The sequence below is a fragment of the Antechinus flavipes genome, chromosome 2 (genome assembly GCF_016432865.1).
Source record: "Antechinus flavipes isolate AdamAnt ecotype Samford, QLD, Australia chromosome 2, AdamAnt_v2, whole genome shotgun sequence".
Lineage (NCBI taxonomy): Eukaryota > Metazoa > Chordata > Mammalia > Dasyuromorphia > Dasyuridae > Antechinus > Antechinus flavipes.
This window is the reverse complement of record NC_067399.1, coordinates 88,297,906-88,321,250: the sequence shown is the minus strand read 5'-3', so window position 1 is coordinate 88,321,250 and position 23,345 is coordinate 88,297,906. Positions and strand designations below refer to the sequence as shown.

General features: G+C 38.9%; 1 protein-coding gene across 1 annotated transcript in view; it reads left to right on the top strand.

The window, feature by feature from the left end:
• The window catches only part of ZFP36L2 (ZFP36 ring finger protein like 2), a 252,540-nt gene that overhangs the window by 119,300 nt on the left and 109,895 nt on the right, over positions 1–23,345 (top strand). Inside the window, exon 5 of the transcript XR_007950307.1 lies at positions 22,342–22,436. The gene's annotated coding sequence lies outside the window, so the exon portion shown is untranslated. The remainder of the gene's footprint in view (positions 1–22,341; positions 22,437–23,345) is intronic.

The following is a 23,345-nucleotide window of genomic DNA, read 5'->3' as shown; positions in this document are numbered from 1 at the left end:
TGCTTTCTTATGTTTTTAACATAAATGAGTGCTATATTTTGATGGAACTTTTCCTGACTTTTTATCTACTCCAATTTTACATAAATTTTGTATAATTTGAAGACATTCTAAAATTTAGGTATTATTAGGGAATATGTAGTATATTATAGATAACATGTATCAATGAATTTCACACTTTGCTGAAAGATTTAGAGAATATAAGCTTCTACTCTTTATATTGTTTATTAGTTATGAAAAAATGATTTAGTAAAACAAAATACCACACTATTGAGTCTTTCCAATTTGTCTCTATTCTATACAATAAAATTATTCAGGATTCCTTGAAAGATAAGACAAAAATAGCTGTCTTCTTAGCCTAAATGTCAGTAAAGCCGTAAGATGTGTTACTAAATGTGTTCATCACTGAAATGAAGGAGATTCAGCATAGAGTCAAAGCTGAAGAAGAATTTTTTACATATGATGAGGTCTTCTAGATGCTCCTGATTATGGATAATATTGTACTAGTTCTATCAAATCCCAGAAGATAGCTGTGATCATTAAACTACCTGTGCACATAGTAAAAACCAAGTGGATAAAGAATGTTTATTGCTTAATTTATAACATTAATTTGAATTGACAATCTCTATGCCTTATCCTGATATATGAATATGTAGCTAGGACTTATGATGCATATAGATAATGAGTGGAACCCAGAGTTAAACAAGATTCAAGCAGGCTGGTTTGCCTTCAGGAAATTGCAAAGACTTTTAATGACCTTAAGGTTCCTATGAAAACAAAATATCATGTTTTTAATATTAGCATTATACCAGTGTGTATATATATATATATTGTTTAAAACTTGTAGATGTGTTTATAATTGTAAAAATTACACATTTTTACAGAAATTTATTTCTTTGAAATATATAGTAATATAATGAAATTGAATGAAAGATATATAATACAGAAGTGTCTGAAGAATTAAAACTTATTATTTCATAGAGTACAATGGAGATATGCATTGGTATGTGGTCTGGCTATAATATATAATCATTAATGAACTCCAAAGAGAAACAGAAATAAAAGATGCCATCAAACAATTATATGATAGAAAGGTAACAACATCAGCTAGTCATGTAGCAGTGGTTAGAGATAATAAGTATACAGCTAGAACATATCCTTAATATTCAAGTGATATCCAAAGCAAGGCAAAAACATCGAGTGTATTGGGTTTAATCCTTTAATGGAAAATTTATGAGAGTACATAAGCAAGATGTGCAAGCATGGATGTTTTTTGCATCATTGGAAATCAATAAGATCACAGGTCCATTTAAATATTATAGAATTGATATAATCATTACCTTCTGTTTATAATTTTTCTCCATTCCTCATTTAAATTCATCTTGATTCTAGCAAACATTTTTGTATATATTGCTGCACCATCTTCACTGCTATATTCAGTATTTTTGCATCAACATTCTTTTTTATTTTTTTTAACTTTCTCCCTGATTTGGGTATCAGTATCTTATTGAAGTCACTGCCTTACAGAAGGAGTTTGATAAGGTGCCTTCAAGTTCTGTTGTTTAAAGCAATTTACCTCATATAAGGATTATGTATTCTTTATATGCTAAATAAAATTCACTGGTAAATCATATGAACCCAAGGATTTTTTACTTGGAAGTTTTTGATTTTGTTGTTTTTATTGTTCAGTCATTTCAGTTGTGTCTAATTCCTTGTGACCACATTTGTGATTTTCTTCACAAAAATACTGGAGTGATTTGCCATTTCCTTCTCCAGCTCTTTTTGCAGCTGAGAAAATTGAGGCAAACAGGGCAATCACTTTGCCCAGGATCATTCAGCTAGTAAATGAGACTTGATTTGAATTTAGGTTTTCCCCTCCAGACCCAGGTAGTCTATCCACTTTACCACCCAGCTGTCCTATGACTTGTTTAGTTTCTCTTTTTTTGAGGTCAAGTTTTTTAGAATTTCATGTTTGATTAATGTGGGTATTTTTCAGTTTTATAGCTTATATAATCATTCTTACAAGTTTTAGGTTTTTTGATATATAATTGGTATTTAACACTCTGACAGTTTTCCTCATCTCCTTCATTTGCTATGAACTCTTCCTTTACTGCAACCATTTTTATTTTAGATTTTGGTATTTTAGTTCTCTCTTTCTGAGAAACAGGAATACACCAAAATTAGCCAATGTTCATCTATCTTATTGGGTTTTTTTTTAAACCTTTAGTGTTATTTAACTCATAACTTTTTAATTTTAATTTTATTCAGGATTATTTCAAAGCTTAAAAAAGCTTTGCTGGCTAATTTACATATGAAAGACCAAGAATATCATTAAATACTATATAGAAAAGTGCTCTGGCTTGAGTTTTGTACTGAGAGTCATTTACATGGCAGTTACAAAGCATGTTTATCCCAGAGATAGGGCTAGGAGTCAGACTCACATAACCCTTTGGGATTTTTGTGGCAGGGTTCCCTAAAATGAGCTGAGGCCAAAGGATCTCCATTTGGGAGATACAGGGCGCCACATAAACTTTCTAGCTGTAAGCTACAGTAAGATATCTGATACTCTCCTCTCAGTGACCAGAAAATACAGATAAAAAATACATAAAATTAAGCCTGAAGGCAATAGCTATCTGGAATTGGCCCCATCCTATGTTCTGGAGCGCTTGTCTCCCAGGATGAAGGCTACCCTCTGAGAAACTGAGTCCCTTCTAGCCACAGCTATTTAAAGAAATGTTAGACTATGCACAGTGTGGGGAAAAAAGCCAAAAAAAAGAGGTTTTCCCTTAGAACACCCTAGTCTAATTCCTGGATGTGTTAGATTTCTGCCTTTTAAAAAATCCCCTCAAACCAAAAAACCTTTAAAATTAAATAATAATGGCAAAGCTTTGTCATCTTTTTAAGTCAATCAGTATTTTTTAGGTTGGCTGTTTTCTTGCAAGATTTCTTACATCATAGTCTTCAAACTTTTTGACATGTCTTGTTCTTTTAGGAGACTATAATCCTGAAGTTTTCTCTAGGTATTCTTTTTCTTTCAATATTATTATTTTTGTTTTTCTTTTTCCATATCACTCTTTATATTTGTTTTCCCAGTCAGTTCTTTCTTTTATATGGTGAGATTTGCCAAGGTAGATCAAGTTTTGTTTTGTTTTGTTTTGCTCTTATTTCTACTGTGAAGACCATAAATTCTTGAATCTTAATTCTCTCCAGAGAAAATAAAAAAAATTCACCCTATTGTGATTCCATGCTCTCTTAAATGCATAGTATTCTCTGTGTTGTCAGGTATTGATTAATTTTCCTTTGTCTTACGGTATTTATTTATAGATGTCTGGACTTATTTAGAAACACTGAAGGCCAAAATCCCTTCTATTTTCATCTTCCCTGGTGGTTTATTGGTTTATAGTCAGGGTATTTAAGTGAACTTTCTATCACTTGAGATCTTGGATAATTTCATATTTTCCCCGTATATTCCCCTCTCTCTCACTTTCTGACTCCTTCCCCTTTGACTACAGTTTTTCCAGAGGCTGGACCTCAAAGCTGTTTCACTTAGAAATTGCCTCCTCTTACATTTTCACAGATTTTAGTCTCTACCCTAAGTGACTTCTAGGAAGTCAAAATGGGCCTTAACTGGATGTTAATCCCCTGACCTCCAAACCTGCGGAAATCTCAGACTCCCGTTCTTGTTCCCTCTGTCAGATCTGACTGAGCACTGTTAAATTACAGCACTTTCCATAGTGTTGGCAGACAGGACAGCGTGGAGTCCATGGAATAACTTGGACTGTTGGTTGGTTGCCGTGTAAAAGCACTGGAGTTTAGGGATTAGACTATTCTGTCTTTAGTTCTTTATTTCAAGCATTGATTAAGCTCATACTAAGTGCCATCTACCATGCTAAAATGCATAACAACTATTATCTTATTGTAGAGATAAATGTTATTATAAACCTTTATAGCATTTCTGGGGTTGGATGGTGGAAATAGCTGAAATTGTTTTATCTCTTAAGCATAATTCCCAATTTGGAAAGGTTTGAGAAGTCATCATGATGTGAGAAAATGTCTAATTTTCCAGTCACCTAGTCATCTCTCAGGAAGAGACAACATCCCAGTTGAAAATAGGAGGTACAAAGGAAGAGACATTCCATGTTCTTATACCCAATGCCCACCAGATATTCCCTATTCTTCCATACATGTACCCTGGCCACTCAGTTTCTCTCTCTCATATATACCCTGACCACATGTATCATCTCTGTATATTCTTCTTTATGCATATTCTATGTGTGTGTATGTCTTTTATTTTCAATGATAGTTACTATATTTTTTGGCAAATATACCACAGATTTATGGGAGAAATGTTTTGTAGCAACAAAACAAAACAAAAACAAAAACAATGTTTTTAATCCTGATATTGCATTAAATGCCATTGCTTTGAACCAACTATATCCTCTCATAAATAAATCCAAATATTTTAGTTGGGAATTGTAAACTATCATTTTGAATAGATGCATATCCACAGAGTACCTAGAATTTGGGCTAGCTTGTCTGGGGAATCACATATGAGTTGGAAGTACCTAGAACCTATGTAGTTTATCTCTTTGATTTTTAGAATTTTGTTTTTTGTGTGTTTGTTTGGGATTTTTAAATGTACTGATTTTATTTTTTTTCCTTTCAATATGTTTTTCCAAATACACATAAAGATAGTTTTTAGCATTCATTTTTGTAAAATTTTGTGTTCCCAATTTTTCTTTCACCCTCCCTTACCTCTCCCCTCCCCAAGACAAGCCAACTGATATAGGTTATACATATAAAATCATTTAAAACATATTTCCATATTTGTCATGTCGTACAAAAAAAATCAGACCAAAAGGGGGAAAAACCATGAGGAAGAAAAAGCAAACAAACCTAAAAAAGGTGAAAATACTATGCTTTGATCCTTATTCAGTTTCCATAGTTCTCTATCTAATGCGGATGGCATTTTCCATTCCAAGTCTATTGGAATTGTCTTGAATCCCTGCATTGAATCACTAGGAAGACCCTAGTCCATCACAGTTTATCATCACATAATATTGCTGTTATTATGTACAAATTTCTCCTGGTTCTGCTTTCTTAGTCTGTATCATATAAGTCTTTCCAGGCTTTTCTGAAATCAGCTTGCTCATCTAAATACTTGATTTTCTAGGGTTATTTTAATTGCATGCTCAGTTCATTAGTTTCTTCTCTCATTGATGTATTTGGAGATAATATTTCTTCCCATGGACTACTTTGCTTCATCCTATTAAAATTTGTCATTTTGTCATTATTTCTTTCTTTGATATCAAATACTTACTGTCCCTGTGATTTATTCTTTGATTTACTTTTTCTTTGGAATGACATTATTTCAGAATAACTTATTTTATTATTTTAATTTATCATAAAATAGTTTAGTCTAAAATATTTGAGTACCTACCAAAATATCTACAAGAGCTAAGTAGGAATGAAGGAAACAAGTATTTATCAAGCTCATATTAAGTGCCATGTACCATGCTAAATGCATAATAACTGTTATCTCATTGTGGAGATGTGTTATACTTATTCAAAAGGATTAATTTATAAAACTAGGAAAAATAATCATAAAACTCATATGGAAATAAAAAAAAAAGTCACAAATCTCAAAGGAGATCAAAAAAAGAAGAATCAAGGAGACCTAGTAATCCCAGATCTACTACAAAGTCAGGATTCTCAAAACAATTTGGTACTGGTTACAAAATAGATAGCTTAGCTGAACAAATTAGGTATATAACATTCAAAAATGCATCTAGGCCTTTGTATTTTATAAAAACAAAGTCTCCTGAAATAAGTAGCTGTGATAATATCTCTGATAAAAACAGATGGGAAACTTAAGATTCTGGAAGAAATTAGTCTTAGATCAATACTTCAGATCTTTTACAAAATAAGCTCCAAATGGATACATGATCTACATATAAAAGGTCATTTCATAAACAAAGTGTTTATAAGATCTGTGATTGGAGAAAAATGCATGGCCCAACAAGGGATAGAGAAGATTATAGGAAATAAGATGGATAGTTTCAGTGACATAAAATTGTCAAAGTTTTTATACAAATTCAAGAAAGTTAAGCTTGAAAGGAACAATTAATTGGGAAATGTCTCTATAATAAATTTCTCTGATAAAGGTCTCACTTCCAAGACATATAAGGAACAGATTCACATTTATAGGAATGGGGCATTACACAATTGATAAATGGTCTAAGAATATGAAGAGGAGATATTCAAGAGAAGAAACCAGGCTTTCTATGACCATATGAAAACATCTAATTAAAGAAATGCAAATTAGAGCACTTCTCAGACTTGCCCATTCTTCTTCTGGGTCAGTTAACCACTGAGAGAGTTGGGCTCCCCCCAGACCTCAAAGGCTGAACAAGACTGCTGGGATTCTAGGGGAAGGCCCAGTGTGAATCATCTTCCTGGAGCATCTGTAGAATAGTGAGTCTCCAGCTACCAGCCAGCTTCCCTCCGTTCTCTGCTGCTGCTTTTCTCAGGTTGTACATTCATTTAGGGTTGGCTTCCAATCCTCACAGACCAAATGTTGAAATACACTCCCAGCTGGGAAGTACTCATACCAGTGGGGACCGAGCAGTTGGTGCTCTTGCAAGCTATTTAAAATTATATCTGTAGACAGTGGGCTGGAAAAGGAATTCCATTTGTTCCATTGAATTCCCATGAAACCTGGTTAGAAAGTGCCTGGATTTTTCCTCTGCATCTAAGCCTGATAGCTCAGGTGCTTAATGGAGCTAAGCTGGGGTAGGGGGGAGAGGTGACGACGGTGGTGGTTTCCATACCATAAATTTACTTATTTCCCCATTACCTACTTGGGGATTGCTGGAGCCCCACGTGGCTCAGGGCACTCTCTTTTGAGATGCTACTCATATGGTTTGGCCACGACTGATTGCCACCGTGTTTGCAGCTGGACGCCTCACTGGCATCTGGCAAGTGTTCATCATCATGAATAAGACAATCTGATGTTCAGAAGAGAAAAACAGGCTGCTCATAGAAACACAAAAACAAAATCCAAGGTTGCTAAGAAAGCAGCCTTGGGAAATCACATTTTTAAAAACCCCTTCCTCTTGGTTGGTTGCCTTCAATTAATCCCTGCACTGACAGGGTTCACAGTCAGGCCCCCATCTTTCCCTCAGTTACTCATCCATTTATATGGGTTTTTTCTGCCAGAGTCCTATGATATGGGTGTGTCAGAGAAAAGAGGGAAAGGCTCAAAAGATGTCCTCGGGGTACAGCGCTCAAGGTCTTTATCTGTTCTTTGGACTTTTGAGAGGCTTAACATTTCAACTTTTTTTTCCTTGGGGATGAGATAAGCACAGCACCAGGGAACACAGAAAGGGAAATCCACCTGTTAGGTAACTAACCTTACTAGACCCGCTTTCTGCTTTGCCAAAACAAATCTTATTTCCTCTTTCTCTTTCCATTACTCTGATTGTAATATAAAGGTCATTTTAATAATAATAACAATATTTAACATGTATAATGGCACTCTGTGCCGGGCAGAAGTGCTAATTTTTATCTTATTTAATCCTCACAATAATCCTGGGAGGGAAGTGGTCTTGTTATCCACATTTTACAGATAGGGAGACTGAGGTAGACAGTGGTAAGTGAATCACACAGCTAGCAAGTATCTGAGGCCAGATTTGAAACTGGGTCTTCCCGACTCCAGACCAAGCACTCTCTCCACTGTGTCATCTATCTATCCCTAAGAGACACAAGCTCTTCCTTCTGTTGCATTGCCTATAGGAATCCTAACCTTGAGTCGGAGATTCACACTCTCCTTAAAGCCATTGGCAATGGCTGCCACAGCTTCCCACTTGGACAGCTCAGCTTCCTGGCCTCCCTGACTGTGGTCGCACGATTTACCCCATTTAATCCTAATATTTATCCATTATCGGCCCCTTATCCAAAGTCCTGGGCGTCCCTCCGCCCGAGAAATTCAGCCTTCCATCCAACACTTCCTCTCTCCCTTCCTTGCCTGGACTATTGGTTTGGTGCGTAATGAATGTGCCCTACAGGGCCCTTCAGTCCAAATGAGTAGGAAAAATCGGGCCGGTCCTGCAGGGGCCGAGGTAAATGCTTGATGCTCTTAAGCCGTTTCTGGCCTCCTTGTGGGAGGATGTCCTGGCCCTCTCCCGTGGGCGTCTGTGGCCAGTTCCAGCTTTTAAGCGTTGGGGTTTTGTCTGACTTTTCAGCTGAGCGCAGCAGTTATTTTCCAGCCGCAAGATTTATCAGCACAAGAAGTTACAATTCTGGAGCAGTAATACTGGGCTTTGGAGAAGTTTCCCTCATCCTCCCCTCCCCAAAGCCCCCTCTCAGTTCTTCGGCCCTTTCTCCGAGTGCCCTCCCCACAGAAGGGAGAACCCTCACCGAGCCTGCTTACAAAAAGGAACCCAAATTTTACTCGTGATACAGGTGTCTTTGTTGTTTCCTTGCCACCAAAATGGATCCAGTCCAGGGGGATGTCAGGATAGTCAGCTGCTCATGTTACATTCTAAGGCTATCATTTGTGGTCCCTTACAGAGCTATAAGGGAAGTATGGAACAAGGATGGTTAGTTACATACTAAGTTTCCAGGCATGGCTGGGTTTGGGTGGTTTGGATTTTTTTTTATTTGTTGTTTATTTAAATAGCTTTCCCAGTTTTCCTCTTAAAAACAAAACAAAGAAAAAAAAGGAGAAAAAAACATTTTTTTTTAAAACAACATCTGGACTTCACTTGGGAGAGGTTTGATCAGGAAACTTTTGGGGGGGATTTTCCCCGAAGCTCACATAGTCTTTAATGACAAGGTGAAAGTTGCTGGTGTATTTTAGACCCAAACTAGCCGACATCTGTTCTTTTTTGGCATCTTGAGAATGTTTGAGGTCATGGTATCTTCAGAGTCAAACTTGTGTGTGTATTATATATAGATAAATACATATGTGATATTTATTATATGTGTAATACATTGTTTAAACACTCAGGCACAAGCCAAGCTACCACTTTTTTCCTTCAAATGGATGAAATAAGATGTAAAATATTTTCTAACATAAACCATTCCTTTTCAAAACACAGTTTCAAGTGTTGAAGAAATAAGTTGCTTGAGAAAAAATGAAGTCAGAAAATATATGAAGTATTTCTTGTTGACAGGCTGAGCTTGTGAAAAGTAGGGAGGGTAAAAGCATTCAGAAATAATCAATATATTAAACTGAGTCTTTAAATAGTTGTCCAAGATCAAAGCTTCTTCATAGGGGAGGGGAAAAAAAATAAAAATAGCTTTTAGCTCAAGTATGTGACAAGAATTCAAATGGCAACTGTGGAGGCTTTTTTGCATTTTAAATTTAGAAAACTGGGAATGGTGATTAGTTCTGTGGAGGTCTCAGAAACATCTGCCTTGTTTCACTTGTAGCTGTTGGCCTACTAAAGTATTGCTATTGGAATACAGCAGCTTCAGCAACTTTCTGTGTGAATTAAAACCATAAGGCAACCCACAATTATACCCACAATTTAGTTCTAGTTAGTTTGGTAAATATATGCAGACACTCTTCTGGATGTAAGGGGTACAAAAACAAAATCCAATAATCCCTTCCCTCAAGGACCTTACTTTTATCTAGGAAAAATAGGATATCTGTTGATAAGCAGATATAATGGTTATCCAAATAATATAACATTTATTGATAAACTGCCTAGGTAGTATCATAAGCATGGGCTTAGGGTGAAAGAGACAAAAAACAAAAAATAAGAATATTCATTTCTTAATAACTGGAGAATGAATTAAGTTAAAGTGCAGAGAGATAGAACAAGTTCTACTTCTCACCTGTGTAGAGGAAATCAGTCTCTAATCAAGGGTTTAATGGGCACCAGCTCTGCCCCTTAATAACTAGACACTCAGCAAAAGCATGAGATATGGTCCCTCCCAATGAGAAACTTCCAGCGCAGTTTGAGCCTCAGAGCTTAGAAACATTGCATGAATAAGGAAGACAGTGTAGAGTTGTTCATTGTAACGAAAACAGACAATAAATGCAGTAGTTCAGAGAAGAGAAGAGCAGTAAATGGACTAAGACCATCATAGTGGACCTCACTATTAGCTGCTGCTTTAATATGAATAGGATTCAGATGGGCAGAAAGGAAGCATTCCTGGTCTGGAGAATCATATACGGGAGGGTAATCTGGACAAAGGTTAAGGATAATCCAGAAGTTGGACTGGTAACGCTCCATTAGCCCAGGCTAAGTGTATGATAAAGAGGCAGTGGACTCTGGTTAAGTGACCTTCCCAGAGTCATACAGCTAATAAGTGTCTTAGACTGGATTTGAATTCAGGAAAATGAGTTTTCCTGACTCTAAGCCCAATGTCTATGCATTGTGCTACCCAGCTGCCCCCTATCCCAGGACCCCCATAAAGGAGAAATTCAGTCTGGTAGGTCCATAGGACAGTGAGGAGACTCTCTTTGCTGTCGGGGAGTGATGGAGATACATAATTGGCTTTGAATGATAGGGAGAGAGGAATTTGGACTTGACACAATGGTAATTGGGATCATCAAGACTACAGGCTCAAGCAATCTCTCTCTGTCCAAAGATAAAATGACCTGATATAAAGGGGAGAGCCACTAGACCAGACTTTCTTGGATGAGCAGATTATTATCTGGTTACCTAAGAGGCAAACTGACAGGTTTGTTCATGATTGAGGCTCCCTGGGAGAATTTTGCAGTTTCTATCCCTGTCCATTTGTAAATTCTCATGAGGAACACAATGACTGCCTGTGTAGTGGACCTTGTAATTCACTGAATTGTTTGCAGATAAGTGGTTTCCCTCATCCTGTATGTGAACATGTTAGTGAAGGTCATTTCATGATCAAGTCTGGGCCCAGCACCCTCCAGGGCTAGCTAGAACTCAACATGACTGTCAAATAGCAACACCATTAGTATCCCCAGGTTACACACCTGATGGTCTCACCAGGGCTAAGAATTCCTCACTGTAGTCCCTGCCCAGATCTACCCAAAATCCTCTGTAACTGTCATCCATGATTATTGTCGTCATTATTATTATTAACCTCCATCCCAGTCCTTGAGGAACTTGCAGTACCAGCTGTCTCACTTATTGACCCATACTATACCCATTCCCTAGGCATCTTAGAGATGAGGAAGTGCTTTTTTCACCAGGCCTGCAAAGTGAGTGATACAAGCATTCCTAGAAATCACTGTGAAAATCATAGAGATTCAGGGTTCACACGGCAAGTGATGGAGTCAAACTCAAACCCAGAACTCCTGACTGTTTGGTGTTTGTTCTATTTGTGCCGTGCTGTTTTACTGTAAGCCCTAACATAGCTGTCTCTCAACACCCGCCTTCTGGAAGCAGTGAAAGGAAGGACTGATGAGAGGAATTTTGGCTGCTATGAGATTTTTGGTCCATCTTCCCAGGGAAAGTAGCTGTGTTCTGTATGTACCTGCTCGTGGGGCAGCCTGTTCACCACTTGTACCCAAAGTGGACATGGTCTGAGACACCAGAAAACCAGGACCCTGGGATACACCCCAGTCAAGCACTGATGGCTTGCTGAGAAAACGGAGCCCTGCCTATGGCCCAGTGACCTCAGTGTCTAAGACCAGAACTAAAGTTTCTTAACTCTCACTTTCCGTATCCCACAGCGCTGTCCCTCTATCTGAGAGATGTGATCAAGATCCAGTCTGATAATGATGAGAAAGTAAAAGTCAAAAGAATAGAGGAAGATGTGTAGTTGATTACATGGCTGGCCTTCTCAATGGGGCTATAAAGAGGGAGAGAATTTGGAGATCAAAAAAATTCTTAAATGAATGTTAAATGAGTAAAGCATAATTATTTTAAAGAATATACGAAAAGCTATTGCCGCTTAATAGAGATTTAAGCTGATAGTCCTGTTGCCCACAGGATCCTCCCATCTAGCAATAACTCAGCCCAGGCCTGGAAATTCTCTTGCCACAGACACATCCTGTTGAAGTTTCAGGATTTTGGCCTCTGATTTTTTTTCCCAGAGTGTCCCTAACCTAACGTGGACTCCTGGAACATCTGAAGGTCCAGTGGTCAACTCACAGGGAAGGAAAGTTAGCACTCATTTCATAAAAAGTTTCTAGAATATGAGGCTTCATTTTAAAAATTAAAGGGAGACAAGCCCTGTTGTAGGAAGGCCTGGACTAAAAGTCAGAAGCTCTGGAATTTGAGAAATATTTCATTGTAGAAAGATCACTATCCTGGGAGTCAAAAGACCTTTGGCTGAGTTCTTCTATTCACCTTGTGATCTTAGGGAAGTTATCTTACTTCCCTGGGCCTTACTTGGTGAATGAGAGAACAATCCCTCCTATCTGTCTTTCAAGGTTTCTGTGAAACTGTAATGAGATAATAGATAGGATTGAAAAAAACACAATTGTGCCATTCAAACATAAGGCATTAGTAATAAGAGTTCTTATTAATTGGAATTTTAGAAATTCCAAGTTTCTATGAAAGTAAGGGTCCGTATTTCTTTTTTTTTTTTTACTATTAAATCAAATTTTTTTTCAATGATCAAAAGAATCTATTCCTCCCACTCCCTAAAAAACAAAACAACCCCCCCCAAAATCCTGTTATAACAAATATATAAAATTCATATTTAACAAAGCAAAGCAAATTCCTCCATTGTCCATGTCTAAAAAATATGGGTCTCATTCTACATTAACACCTCTCTGTCAGGAGTTGGGTAGCATGCTTCATCATCAATCAATCAAGCCAACTCTGAAGATGAGTTACATATAGAGCATGAAGTGGAGAGTCATCCTCACAGACAGGCTCAGCCTGTAACCCATGAAGGACTCTGATGAAGAACAAGAGTCAGATGAAATAAAGTGGCTGGTTCTGTGACAAGAGAGTGCCCAGCATGTTCCATGGAGGATGTGCACCCATCCCCTGTGATTTCCGGAGAAATTGAAGGAAGCCTCCAGTATGCTGGGCAGATTCCTTGTGGTGAATCTTTGAACATGAACAAGAGTCTCACAAGATGGACAAATCTGAATAGGTTATGGTCTTCCTCATTGTAAAGAGCTTTTGAATCACCAAAAAAAAAGAAAAAATTTATTTGGGTATATTAAAATAATCACTAAGTCTTTAATGTGCCAGTGTAGACTATCTCCATATGCTCTTCATCAATCAAGCTATAAAATCCTCAACATGATCTGTATTACACAAAATTACCCAATTTGTTCAATATTACCTGGTTCTTAGTGCCCTACAGAAGCACATCCTTTGTGTGAAATATTTGTTTTCCCACTTGTATGTAGGTCATGTTGCTGTAGCCTTTCTCCCCAGAGTACCTGGATTGTAGTGTCTGCCTTGCCTCTGATGCACTCTGATTTGGGGCAGATAACAGTAGCCCTCTGCCTCAGTTTCCCGAGCTGTAACTATCAGGATATTACCATTCTACATTCCATCTTAGGGATGTTTCTAATTCATGTGAGTTAGAAAAACTTCTTTGGAAATTAAAACCATATACATGCTAGTAATCACTGTTATTGAACCTCAGTTTTCTCTTCTGTAAAATACAAAAGTTGCATTGAATGATTGTTCATGTCCCTTCCAATTCTAATTGGATTTATTTACTATATTTACAACATCATTACCATCATTTCCTGGGCTAGTTATTAGTACAGCTTGTTTGCTATGTTTTTAGAAGCTAAAATCTTATATCCTAAATCTATTTTAACAACTAACTACTAAGCTTCAGTTTTTAGACATTTTCACTCCCTTGCTTTATCCTTCTTTACATTCTGGGGTAGGTTTAAAAGAGGGGTCTCTGTTGGCATTGCACGTTATAACTCCAAATACATATGTACCGTGTTCCGAACTGCACAATAAAAGTTTTCACGGATACCGCTTTTCTCCCATAATACCCAGCACATAACCTATTAAGCTATTAACTAGAAGTTTCTCTGGCATTGTATTAGATTATATATTCAAACAAGCCATTGGGGGAGGGGGTCACCATGCATCTTTCATAAAAGGAATAAAAAACATACCCCCACCAGAATGCTTTCCCCGGGCTTTGAACAAATCCTGAGCCCCCCACAAAGTTTCCTTCTCATCATTCCCTGCACATAGCTTGAGCATTAACACATTAATGAGAAAAAGATGCCTAATAGGAAGACGAGAAAATGTGGAGGCCTCTGGAGGGGGTGGGGGCAAGCTTGTAAAACCACTTTCGATGGAAGGCAGATGAGCTTGGGACTCTCGCCTTCCTCCGTGGAGCACCGGGGCAGCGAGGAACATGGTGGAAGGGAGAGACCGGTCCTCCCGACGTAGGCCCCCAGCACCCCTTCCTGCCCTTCCAGACTGTGGTCAGCGCTCGCCAGACAGTTTGCCGAGGGAAACGGGATAGGACGTTCCGTCCCCTCCACGTCAGCCCCTTAATGACGGGCCAAAGCCCAAACCCAGGAGCAACAAGCTGGACTGGGGAAGGGGAGGGATGCTCATACCCACGGGGCTTACGGGACCTTTATTTTGAATTTCCTTTTCTGTGTGCATGGAGTTCTCCCTCCTAGTAAACTGTCAAGCGCCATGAGAAGTTTTCTGCCTTTGTATGTCCAGTACCCAGCGGGGTACAGGGCTGTAGGAGCTTCCTGCATTGAATTGTGCACATTCAAAATTCCAAACCTTGATGCACGAGTCTGATTTTGTCCTGAGGTCCGCATTCTTGCCAGAGGCAAGATGTAGGATCAGTTCCGGGCAACCATCCCACTGGTGTGCTCTGCCCCCAAACTGAAACATCAGCATTGAGGTTATAAGGGGGGACTCCATGAGTTTTGTGTGTGCTTATGTATGTAGGAGTTCCATATATATGTATATATATATACAAATATATATATATATATATACATATATGCATATATATTTAACATATAAAGATTATGTGTGATTATATGTGTATTTATGTATGTATATATGTACACACACAAAACACAAAACTCCCCACCAGCACCACCTTAGAATACTAAAATGTTAATGCCGACAGCACGTATCTGTATACATATACACATTCCTAAGACACTTGACATTTTTACACAGATCTATTGTTTCTCAGTAGGATTCCATGATAACTGCCGGACTTGAGACCATGGTTTGACCCTAAATCAGAATCAGAATATTTAGATTGATTTACACTTGAAAGTTTATATCCCTTCATGTGGACGTCTCCCAAGAGATCCCCTCGGTGCCCCTGACCATAGCAGTTCTTCATGTTACAACCAAATGCTGGAAGTGGCAGCAAATGGGTTACTTGACAGTAACTAATTCAGAAATTGAGCTTGTCTCCTCAGGGTACAAAGTTGAGAATCTCAGAGCGCTCTGATAAGGATCCTAAGTCTTTTGCTTTGTTATTGTTTGTCCTTCATTCTGGAAGGAGAAATCCTACTTGCAAGTGAATTGGATTGAAGTGAGAGGGAGGGCTGTGCAGTCATCAGCCTCACTGTCTCCTCTGGAGCAGACGTCTGGTCCCTGGCCAGATGACTAGATGGCCCTGATACAATGGGAGACCTTGGCCTTTGTAAGCTAAGGTCTTTAACAGGTCTCAGTTTGACTGAGGCAACCTTCCTTCAATGATAAGGCCAGGTGAAAATGAGGCAAAAAAGGGCCCCTTTTACCAGAGAGACAGAGACAGAGAGAGAGACAGACAGACAGATAGACAGACAGAGACAGAGACACAGAGAGAGACACACACAGAGACAGAGACAGAGACAAAGAGACAGAGACAGAGAGAGAGACACACACACAGAGACAGAGAGACAGAGAGAGACAGAGAGAGGATAGATAGAAATAAAATAAATAAGTAAATCTGTAGGAGAGGACCCTCAGGGTTTCTGACCTAAATAGAAAACTTTGTACTTTATACCCTCTGAGCCATCAGAATCCAAACAATGACCAAGAAGGGCTTGGGTTGGCACCAATTGCTGGCCAGTCAATTAGAGCCAGCATGATGTAGGTTTAAAGCATGATCCATAAAAAAATAAATCTGGCCATAAACTCCAATGTATCTTGCTAGGTTTATATTCCTTTGGGCAAGCACTGACTTGTATGATTTTCTTTGTGGACTGAGAGAGGAGGGCGAGGACGAAGGGATGGAAGGAAGGAAAGGAGGAAGGGAGGAAGGAAGAGAGGGAGAAAAGAAGGGAAGAAGGAAAGAAAAGAAGAAGGGAAAAGAGAGAGGGAAGGAGCTTTATTGCTCAACTGGAACTGGCCATTTGGATGCCCTACTCACAGATCCCTTTCGAAGAAAACCATGACATCAGGAAGACCTCATGACTTTTTAATGAATTGGATTTCCATGAGGGAGCCTTATGGAAAATCACCAGCCTCTATCCTCTCGAGCCATCTGGGTCCAGTGTCAAGATATAGATTTGGATGACAACTGAAGATGGCCCCTGATGCAGTGGGGACCTTGGCCTTTTTAAACTAAGTCTTTTCCAGGTCTCAGTTTGTCTAAGACAAGACCTGTTTACTGATTACAGTGAGTCAGGGACTCCCAGCATGCGTAATAAGCTACTTTTAGAAGGATAATAGAGAAAACCCTGGGGACAAAGTTAAGGTTTAAATTTTGACCAGATGATAATACTGTAGCTTGGCAAGTCCTAGTGAATTATTAATTTACTCATTGGTTCATGCTTTGATAGAGCCCTGGCTACTTTTAGCCACAGCTGAAAATCTGGGGGAGTGGTGGATGAGGGCGATGAGCAGGGAATTCCCATTCCTTCTGATAGGGCCTCTAACTCCCCCAGATAGCGTCCTTCCTCCTCCGGGAGCCACCAAGCTCTGGACTGCCCGGGTGGGATTCAAAGCTCTCCACTGCGGATACTGGGTCTTTCCAGATAGGAACTTTTTGGCCACATCCTTGGCTCTGCGGTGATTCTGTAGCAAAGAACATATTGTTTAAGCTCATGTAGGGCACTCCAATATTCTGCAACCCATGACTACAATCATTGGCCCCTCATGGTATCATCAGGATTCCAGACGTAATGGGAAATTCCCTCAAGTCTTCAAAGACTTCTGGAGTCCTCTTGCCTCTGTTTAGACAATGGAGCCATTGTTTAGCTTATTTAAGAGCCCCTACCATTCTCCTGGAAATAGAGGAGAAAAGCTGTTTTAATAAAATTAAGAGTTTTCCCAAAGCAGTGCCTTAGCCAGGTTCAAGTGCAGCTGTATGTCTGATTTAAAAATGAAAAAAAAAATCATTGAAATGTTTGAAAATGTGGTTCTAAATGGAACCTTCATTTTAGCCAGATGAATGAGTGTCACCCTATAAGGGGATGGTACTTGAAACTCTTTCCTGAAATCACTTTTATGTATTGTTGTTATCTAATATACAACCCATCTGTAAAACACAAATACTGTCTGATTGATTTCAAACATTCTAAGTGTTCATTGAAGTGTGAGCAATGCTGGGATTGTTCATTTGGGGAAGAGAGGTGGAGAAATCTCAATCCTGCTCCCACCTCCACTTACCTCCCCAACCCTTAGGTTTCAGTCTCCTATCTAACTGGCTTCCTCTTCCCAGAAATGTCATTTCTGTTATCAAAGTATATTGACAGGCCCAAAACATACCTCTGGCTCACCGTTAGCTGTTAAAGTTCTTAAGTTCTATAAGTTTCTTATAAGTTCTATTCAGCAGAGTAGGAGAATATGCTGAGAAAGGTAAAAAGGACAAAAAAAGAAGCCAGAATGAGTAAGACCGTACAGACAGCATGGACACCATGCAGAAACTTGTGCTTGCATATTGTCCAAGAGGAGAGATAGGATGGAGGAAAAGGGGTGGGACAGGCTTTTAGGCAAACAGTTTTATGCTTATAGAAAAGAACTTATAGAAAAAATTCCAGTTTAGAACAAAAACTGAGGGGTGAGAGAAGGGAGAGAGAGGTGGGAAGAGGAAAGAATGAAGGAGAGAAGTAGAAGGTTGGAGGGGAAAGAAAAAAAGGGGAAAAAAAGAGATGAGGGGAGAAAGAAAGAGTTAAGAGAAAGGAGATAGAACTAGAGTGAGAAAAAGAGATGGGGAAGGAGGGAGGGAGGAAGGGAAAGAGTGAAGGAGAGAAGAGGAAATAGAAAAAGAAAGAGATAAAATAAGATCAAGAAAAAAGAAAGCGAGATGGGGAAAGGAGGAAAAGAGACAGAGAGAAAGGAAGAGGGGAAGGGAAGAAGAGGGAAGACTCTGAGTCTTTCATACTGGAAGTTTACTTAACCCCTGAAGTTGTCATATTGGAGGGACTGGCCTGTTCCTCCCAGAATCTCCATACTGAGGGGGAGGATTGGGCCAGCCTTATTTTCATTTCTCTCCAGGCTGAACTTCTAACTCTGGACTTTCTCTTTTGTGCCCTTAAGTCTGGTTCCCCCCTTCTTCCTCTTTCCCCCCTTCCATGTGTTACCTTCCCCCTTTAGAAGGTAAGCTGCTTGAAGACAGGAGCTATTTTTTTTTTTAACTTTTATTCCTATTTCCAGGATTTAGCACTCTGCCCGGCACATAGTAGGTGCTTCATAAGTGGCCATTGACTTAACCTGACCCACTTTGCAAGCCTTGTCCAACTGTGACTCTGCCCTAGCTCCCAGCTATCCTGAAGGGTGGGACCCGAAGCAGCTGGCCTCGGATCAGAATTTCTCCCAGAGCCAAATTGGAAGCTGGAGTCAGCCTTTCCTCTTTGGGATCATCCATGGTCCCCGGGTCCCTTCCTTTTTCCTGGAATCTGACACAGCTGTATCTGAATGTGCTTTTCATCGTCCAGTTGGCTGCCTGGAGCTGCCTGACCCTGTGGATATTGCTATATAAGCAGCCATGATAGATATAGTTACATCCCACAAAGTTGGAAGAGCAACCAGGACATGTCCATTCGGGGGAAAACGTAGGGGAAACCCACCTGGCAAAATGCTATAGAGTTAGTCCTTGTGTTCAGAGCCTAAAGTCATATTAGCTTCCCAGTGACTTTCCATCCTTGTTCCATACAAAGGCCATGATAATTGAAGGGGTGAAACGTGTGCATTTTAATATCTCTGCCAATAAATGACTCTGTGGGCTGATAAACCTAATGGACCCCATCCAGCAGCAAGAATATATGACTCCATGGATGGGAGCTCCTTAAGAACAACTGGGAAGCAGGAAACAAATTATTGCACTTAACAAGACCCCATTGCATAAAACTGTTTGCCTAAAAGCCTGTCCCACCTTATTTCTTCCATCCTATCTCTCCTCTTGGACAATATGCAAGCACAAGTTTCTGCATGGTGTCCATGTTGTCTCTATGGTCTTACTCATTCTGGCCTCTTTTTTTGTCCTTTTTACCTTTCTTAGCATATTCTCCTACTCTGCTGATGCGGATTTATTCATCCTTCAAGCCTCAGCTTAAGTCCCAGGCTCTTTATCATATCTCTCTTCACCATCACTCTCTACACTATTTTATAGCTTCCTACAGACTGAAGTAGATATCATTTATGTATCTTATTGTGCTATTTAACATTTACCTCTGGTTTGTTTGTATATTTTTAACATGATCTCACTAGGGGCAGGAACCACATTTACCGTCACTTATATACTCCTGTTTTATATGTTCTCCTCAAGCAGGTAGACATAAAATAGGTCTAAGTAAAGTTTTGGTAGATTCATCCCAGAAATGGCCTCCTGGTTTTCCTGAATGACACAGTCGCTGTGTGGTGTCTGCCAATAAAACTATATTCCACAAATTTGGGGCATTATGAATGATGGAGACAGCTAGGATAGGAAGCCAGAAGTAGAAAAACTAAGCTAAGACTGGGAACAGATTGAGGTCCAGTGTGAGTGGATGAACCATAGAAAATGTCAATGCAGAGGTGGACAGGGTTTTGGAGTCCACATATTCAAAAGGAATTCCCACCATAATATCCTCAATATGCTTAAAGACTTCAAAGTGGAGGAACCCACCACTTTCCCAGATAGCCCGTTCTACTTTTATTCATATGTAAAAGTAACATTTTGCAGAAATAGAGGTAAAAGATGATTAGGGAACTCCCAGACAATGAAAACCTCCCCTAACATTACAGGCCAGCCCCTTTTCCTATAAAGTTGCAGTCTCAGAAAGTTACCTAAATTAGGTGACTTGCTCAGAGTCCCAAAGCCTACGTGTATCAAAGGTAAGACTTTAATCCAGATATTCCTGGTTTTAAGGCTAGTTCTGTATTTACTCCATCATGTCTCTGATAAAAAGATAATTTTGAAATTGATAATTCGATAAATGACAAATTTTCCTATTTGCCTTGCTCCTTGCTCTGTATTCTGAAGCCAGACAGGTCAAGTCTATACATCATCCTTTAAGTTAGTTAAAAACTCTTACCATATACTTCCTGGGTCTGTTTTCCTCAGATTTAAATATCTCTTTCCTTCAGCTGATCCTGTACATCATAGACTCATAGATTTTGTTCCTCCCTCTATTGGTCTCTTCCAGACACTTTTCAGCTTATGTATCCCTCTTAAACTGGGTTACTCAGAACCGAAGTAGATGTCAGATGAGGTCCAACCAGAAAATGTGCCATTTTATTCCTGGAAGCCATTCCTCTTTTAATGAAGTCTAAGATTGCATTAATTTTTTGATTGCCACATCATTCTGCTGACAATGATTGAGTTTGTAATAACTACCTACCAGGTTTTTTTTTCCAGAAAACTGCTGTCCATTCGTGCCTTCTCCATCCTTTTCTTGTAAAGTGTATTGTTAAAATCCAAGTATAAAGTTTTATATTTATCTTTTCAGAATTTCATTTTATTAGATTTGGCCCCAAACTCCAGTCTGTAATGGTCTTTCTGGATCCTGACTTTCTCATCTTATCTCTCAGTTTAATATTCCCTACCATTTTGATTAGCGTTCCATTTATCTAGAAAAATTCATGAAATTACCAACTAGGTCCATTGCCGATTTGTTATATAATTTCAACGGGACTCTCACTGCAACAGACAGTCCTTTTGTACCTCTCTAATCTCGTGGACTACCGCACTCCCCCAGCAGCTATTTAAACCTTTGAGTTTCTCATGGCATCCCCTTTCCTACCCTTTCAGCTAAAGACTTTGCCTTATAATTCATAGAAAAAAACTGATACTATTTTGAGAGAATTCTTTCTTGTTTTCTACTTTCTTTTTTTCTCAAAGGCTCAGTATGCAGTAAATGATTATTAAATGTTTGTTGACTGATTGAATGATTTTGGCTTTATTCATTTTGTTTGGCAAAAATGATATACTGCAGAAAGCCAAGACCGGATCACGTTAGCTCGAGCTCCCACCATGATGTCATCAGACTATTAATCGAAAAGTAATTAATTGATTGTTTGATTAAGAATTTAGACCTGACCACCAGTTCTAAATTCATCTAGTTGTATTATTGTTTAGTTTCGAAGTATCAACCATCACCCTACAGCACTCCTGAATGTAGGCCAATCAGATTAAAATGTAATTGGGAAATATGTAAAATAAATTAATTAATTTTTAAAATGTAGACATGTGTGATTTTCTCAGTTAATATGTGGTCTTCAGGAATCCTTATGTATAGTTTAGTGGCCCCTATTTCTCTTTTAAGTGTGATATTGCTGGTCTGATTTACATTTCTCCAATTTTACTATAGAATTTGGGGGGTAAGATAGAGAAGATTCCAGTTTTCAAAGCCAGAAAGCTAGGCGGCTGGATGGCGGATGTGAGACCAGGCACGGGCAGTTGACCTCCTATTTAACAAAAATATGGCTTGAATCTTAGAATGAAGGGCCTTCATCGTCAATTTTGGGCTTTTTACAAGGAAATTTTGCTTCTTCCTTTTCCATCTAGGACACAAAGTTTGGAGCTGGTTAATCCCTATTGTGTTGTTTAAGGGGTAAAATTCGTTGCTCTATTTATTTTTAAAAATCCACTTATTTAAAAAAAACAACGTTTGGCTCCCATGTTTTTAATTTCTTGCATTTGTTTGTTGTTTAGCTCGTTATTTTAAACCCATAGTTATGGTTTGCCACATGTCAATGAGTTCTTTTTCTTTAAAATGTCAAACAGAGATTTTTCATGGTCAGTTTGAGGTTTTTCCAGAAATTACCCACTTTTACAGAGTGTGTTTTTCCTCTCTTTGTTTTATGACAAAAGATAATATGGATATGGTATGGACCTTTTGTTCTTGGCTTTTCATTACTTGGCCAGAACTTACATTACATTAGCCCTAACCCCATGTCTTCCTTTGATTTCCTTCTTGAGTGCTGGAGCTGTAGGCCTGGGATGCTTAACAAGCACCGCTGCGGCCCATGGAGACTTAAGATGGCTTTATTTACCTTCTGTCCTTTTACTTTGCAGGCAGAACCCTTGCCTGGTGACCAGAGCTGCCTGTATCGATATTCTCATCCTTCTGACTCGCTGCCTTGACAAAGGCCCAGAGGGAAGCCGGCCAGGTATGACTCATCCGTGTATTTTGCAGCTCGATTTGGAATCTTTACAGGATTTGCATCCCGTTTTGGACTCCACGCCATGCGTGGGGGGGTCGTGTCGTTCCTCCGCCCCCCTGGGGGTTTCAAATCTCACCACCTATCCCATGAAGGATTCCTTCCTTGAGATACTGCTCAGAAAACCAATAGGTGCTGAACAATGCTCATTTCCTTCCTGTGCAGCCCTTTGGGGAAGGACCTAAACCTTAAGTCTTAAAGTCTCTGGGAGAAGCTGCTCCTTGTAGGATATTCCCTTTGAAAGGACGTTCAGCTTGGCTATGTGGAGATAGTGAAGCTGTGCCATGAGCTAAATATTTAGGGATCTGTCTCAAAGTCGCCTCTGAAATAATGCCAATAATAATCGCTTTCTGAAGGTCTTCGTTTCAACTATCTTTGCCCTACATAAATATATATACGTGTGTGTTTATATGTGTGTATATATGTATGTATGTGTGTATATGTTTGTGTGTCTGTGTATACACATATAATATGTGTAGATGTATGTTTGTGTGTATATGTTTGTGTGTCTGTATTCACATATAATATGTGTATATGTATGTTTGTGTGTATATGGGTGTTTGTGTGTATGTTTGTGTGTCTGTGTATTCACATATAATATGTGTATATGTATGTTTGTGTGTATATAGGTTTGTGTGTATATGTTTGTGTGTCTGTGTATTCACATATAATGTGTGTATATGTATGTTTGTGTGTATGTATATGTGTGTATATGTTTGTGTGTCTGTGTATACACATATGTGTGTGTATTGTGTATATGTTTATGTGTCTGTGTATGCACATATAATATGTGTATATGTATTGTGTATATGTTTGTGTGTCTGTGTATTCACATATAATATGTGTATATGTATGTTT